The 5,349-nt window shown below is 39.7% G+C and overlaps 1 long non-coding RNA gene across 1 annotated transcript; it reads left to right on the top strand.

Annotated features, from left to right (window-relative positions):
* The first annotated feature begins 327 nt into the window (after positions 1–327).
* LOC144517587 (uncharacterized) lies at positions 328–1,965 on the top strand. The gene is made up of 3 exons (XR_013501947.1): positions 328–457; positions 1,242–1,658; positions 1,786–1,965. It is a non-coding gene; the product is annotated as an uncharacterized LOC144517587 (long non-coding RNA).
* Positions 1,966–5,349: the final 3,384 nt, after the last annotated feature.

Below are 5,349 nucleotides of genomic sequence, written 5' to 3'. Positions count from 1 at the left end.
CCCAATACAAATTCATTAAAAATAGGCTGAGCCAGATTTTCAAAAATTAGTGGGTGTAGTATGTTCAGAGGGAGGCCCTAGATGTGTGGAGTGATTTTGGAAGAGCTAGACTCAATAACAGTGAAGCCATTGAATCTTTTCCCCAATACAAATTCATTAAAAATTGGCTGAGCCAGATTTTCAAAAATTAGTGGGTGTAGTATGTTCAGAGGGAGGCCCTTGATGTGTGGAGTGATTTTGGAAGAGCTAGGCTCAATAACAGTGAAGCTGTTGAATTTTATCTTTGTATCCACTTTCGGTTTTGCACTTTGTAGACGGTCCCTAGACGCTCGGCTGAAAGCAGAACGCTCACAGGGATGCGTTGTATTTATCCACATATGTAGACGGTTCTTTCGGATAAAAACCGGGTTGTAGCTTGTTGTCTACCTTACTACGGTTAGTTGGAGCTGCCTATTGTGTAAGTAACACGTTTCATCTAAGATTTATTGAACCGCAAACCCGCGAATCTTGCGAATCTGCCAATTTCTGTCTAACTTTACCGAAGTCCCGAAGGCGCCCGAAGGACAGGCACATACGCTATCATCCCCGCCGCGGCGGCACCCACACAGCATCGCCGTCACCCTCACCCTCGGACAAAGCCGCGCTGGAGCGCGTCGACGGACTGGGCAGTGTTCCAGAATATCCGTTTTTGCGATAAAATGTCGCACATGAAAAAAAATATATATTATTGTAAAGTTACATAAGTGTTCTATCTTGAAAAACCTTCAGTTATGCAGCCAAATGTATTGTATAAAGCACCAGGTTCAATATTCTTTTCTCAAAAAATCTTTCTCAAAAAATTCTAAATACATTATTTCAGACTGTTAATGTACCTGCAGGAGTTATTAACCACTGTTGTTGATGTTGTTACACTGATGTCTTTTTTCCACTTACTGTAGTTGTGTCTGCTAATATATTTGAAGACCTTCTGTCAGCACATTAGTCTGTTTTAAGATGAGTCACATACATGTTACAATCTATATTTACAAATGCTGTTTATTACCAAAATGTACATATCACTAAAAAAGTGTTGCGTACAATACACATTGTCTAAGATAAATGTGACATGTAGGAGTATGTTTACTTAATACTGCATGTCCTCAACTGAAGCATACATTCATGTGCAAGCTCATATATTAATATAATTCAGTGTGATCTACCATGCCTTAACTACATGTTTGTCTTTTACTGTAATTGCAAAGGTATCCACACTGAAAACTGAATGACCAGAGCCTACAGAAGGAAGACCTGGTGTATAGAGCAGCGTATTTGGTGCCATTCAACTGGTTGTGGAAAACAGATTGCATTGACCACATCCGAAGTTCTCAAATGTGTTCTGATTTTAACGATCCCAGAAAATCCCAGCTTCTTCTGCTGAAAGGACAGACCAACTTATAGCACTTTAGCAGTCATTGGTATTTAGAGGTTCAAAATGTGAGTCCTGTAATAGATGTGTCCTCCTTGTGTTACTGTTAGCCCTGCTGCTCCTAGGTAGCTTCTCTGTCTCTTCTCTCTCTCTCTCTCTCTGTCTCTTATTGCAGCAGTGGAGTCTAGAGTGTGGGAGTCTGGATTCCAGCTGCCTCTCATCTACCACAATCAACCTCTGCTTCATATACCGGGTCATTACTTCACTCTGCATCATATCATACTCAAGGCGACCACAGTTTGTCTCGCTCATGATAAACATTGCTATCTGTTTAGTAATTTGTGTATTTGCCTGTCCTTATCCTTTCTCTTGTGCCTCAGCTGCCATTGGAACCTGACTCCTGCTACCGCTTCAGTCCTGCCATCCACCGGACCAGAACCACCACCATCACTGGGCCCCACCACTAGCCGGCCTACTGTGTTCCTGTGACGGACCCGCTCCTTCCCGGAAACCACCGTTCTCCATCCTGGAAATCTGGACTCGATACTTGAGTACTTTAAATAAACCCTGTTAATTTACAGTCCTGGCTCTGTGTTCTGTCTGCATTTGGGTTCTGTTCACCATTCAAACCTAACAGTTACCACTTTAGATGTATGTATTAGGCATATCATTTATATATTTTATGTATTTAGGATTAAACTGTTAGAATTAGATATTGACATTGCATGTCCTTGTATGGTTTTTAGTTTTCATACTTTAAAAATGTCAGTGCAATGTATGGTACATTTGATTTAATCATTACATTGAATAAGTTGTTCATTTTTCTTTTGCAATTTATGATAATACTTTTGTTATAATGAATTTACAATAACCCTACACAGATTAAACAGCACCTAGTGCATTTTCAACTACCTACTAAACACTTGACTACGTATTTCAAAATTAAATATATGCCTATAAATGAATCTAAAAGGATTTTGGTGAAGTGTTTTCATGGTGATTAAAATTGACAAGTACATAAAGACACACAAGAAAAGCACAAACTACATTTTGCTGATCCTTCTTTGTCAACATTCAAGTATGGTAACATTTAAGAAATCATATTTATGTTGTTTGAAGCCAAAATAGACACTTTTAATCAACCAATGTCTTCTTGTATGACTACAATATTGTGTATGTTCCTATAGTTACTTCAGAAAAACAACAAATGTAGCTTTAGAAAGACCTTTATTTCACATTGAAATGGGCAAATTTATGTACTTCAAAAACTACATAAACCACAAACAACACTGGCAATATTTTTAAGATTATGTTAAATTGATGAATTAAATAATGTAGTTCACCTTTTACAATCCAGTGTACATTCCACACATAAAACACTGCTGTGGGTCAAGGTAAAGGCAAACTTAACTGTCAGAAGACAATAATAAAAAGGCATAATAAAAAGAGGTAGTTGAATCACTAGTGCCACATTGTTAATTACAGTAGAAATGGTTGACATTACAAACCACAATATAAAAATGAAGCTTAACATATAAAGCGTAAAGCACTTGTGCAGCACTCTGTTCAGTCAAGTCCAAATGCCTGGGTAAAGAAATAAAAGCTGCCTTTACAATTAAAGTGAGCATAGTGTGACAGTCTGTTGATTGTCTGTAATGCACAGTGGAAAAAGGAAAGAAACCTGCGAGCCTTGTCGATCTTCCCTGATTGTTAACTGCCCTCCACCTGCTCCACTGCAGGTGGAGGTGCTGCAGATCCTCCTTCATTCCTTCATTCCCGCCATAGTGAACAAGGAGGACATCTGGGGCTGCTCTTCTTTGTAGGAACTGGAAAAAGAAAGGGAGAAGGCTCTTCCACCGCAGACCACCCCAGCCGAACCGATAGATGTAGACATCTTCAATGCCAAGGTTGTTCCTCATGGTCTTTGCCTCTCTCTCGGCCCCACGCCAGACGTAGCTGTCTCCAATGATCCAGACTGTTGCTGGATGGAAAAACATATTGTAATAGTGAGAAAAGTATCATATTTTAGGCTGTAGAGAAAAAGGATAAATGAACAGCACTCTTAATTACAGTTATTTGAAAATGCATTATTACCTCAGCTTAGTTGTACAAAACAAGTCTGCTAAAAGTTTAATTTTGTACCATAAATAGCAAAAGAAAAGTAACTATTACTAACTATTACTTGGCATTGGGTGGGTGCACATGCCATCGTGGCTCTCCGCCCTCCTATTTCTGAAAGAAAGAGACAGAGTCATCAATTTCCATTTGAGCCCCTCATAGTTAAATATATATGCACACTAGCAACTGTACTTCATTAATTCTCAAGGTAGAATACAGATGAATCAACAACAGTCTATTGTTCTTTAGTGTAACTTTAATTTAGTTAAATTAGCTTATTTCTGCTAACGTTAGCTCTTAAAAGCATGTAAAGGCTAAATGCGCCAACCATAGACTTATGGCGCAAACAGTAGCAAGACATTATCAGTGTATTATGGTTATTACAGTTAACCAAATGTTCTAAGAAACTTGGTTATACATTTGCTAATACTTAGCGTTAGATAATGATAAGCATTGACAATCCCTGTTTTGCATTTCGTGACACTACGTTTAAATTAGGAAAACGTAAACTTCGATTTGCAGAAAATTAACGTTAGCATGTTTTACCATAAGTGGCTAGCTAACGTTACAGACAATTTACATGGTAACTTCATATACATTTATACATTTACAATGTGACTCCTCTTATATGTAATATAACTATTGGACAAAGATATATTTAAAACCTAGCGAAGCTATAGCTTACCTCGAATTATGTATGCTAACTTTCAGCAACTTTCTGCATCCAGATTGCCAGTGAACGTGTGTAAGGTAATGAAGAGTGTAAGCAGCGTTGCCAACTCAAAAAAAAAAACAGCCAGATACCGCCCAACAGTCTATGGCTCCTCCCTCACTCCTCCCTCTCATCTAAAATCGTCACATCCGCATCCAGGATGGCTGCGCCCATAAACGCAAACTCGACGACTCATAGCCAGTCTCCACAAACCAATGGGTGATGTCACACATGCTCTGTCCATTAAAGGGGTGATTGAATGCAAAACCGATTTTACCTTGTCATAGTTGAATAATGACAGTTTAGTGGGTAACTAGGACATACATAGAACCTAAAAATCCCATTGACACCTCTTTCCTCTGCAAATCTCATAATTTGAAACTGCCTCTGAAAACGGGCAAATCTCAACGAGCCGCCTAGTTGACGTCAACTCGGCGGCTCCTCCTCATTTTTCTCAAGATTTCTCATCTTTGTCACGCCCAAACATTTACATAGGCTTGGGCTTAATCTTCTGAATAGGTCGCGTAGCTAGATCTCAGAAATTGTATACATTGTTAATCTGCTATTTTACCACTAAATTCACTTCTGAGACTTTTTTATGCGAGAAATCAACTATGTAGAGGTCAAATATGGGCCGTTTTATGAAAATTGTTGGCTAATTGCAAATTTTGTCCGACTGTGTGTCGCAGTTCAGCAGGAGCTCAGCAGGCTACGTGACAGCGGCCGGTGCTGCCTCGCCGCCCGGCGTGTCCTACTTCATAGACTCCGGCTCGCTGTGAGCTAGCTGGATCTCCGTCACGAAGGAAGCCCGCGGCGCTCCATACCCGCGCAAAGCCACCGTTTCTGGGTTACTGGACTACAAAATGCCGAGGCCCTGATGGAGCTCCAGGGCCTGCAGCTAGCCATGATCTTTACCCATAGGATTGAAGGGACAGTAGCAGCTAACGAAATCCCTAATGTTCACAAAAATGCATTAAATTGAAATTTCCGCTTTCTCGTCACTGTGTGGAGCTCCTAGCTAAAGTCCGACACGTCTTACCAAATTTGCAATTAGCCATAAATTTTCGTAAAACGGCCCATATTTGAGCTTTATATAGTTGATTTCTCGCTTAAA

This window comes from Sander vitreus, chromosome 5, assembly GCF_031162955.1.
Source record: "Sander vitreus isolate 19-12246 chromosome 5, sanVit1, whole genome shotgun sequence".
Taxonomy (NCBI): Eukaryota; Metazoa; Chordata; class Actinopteri; order Perciformes; family Percidae; genus Sander; species Sander vitreus.
Note: the sequence above shows the minus strand (reverse complement) of the source record. Positions and strands in the feature narration are given on the sequence as shown.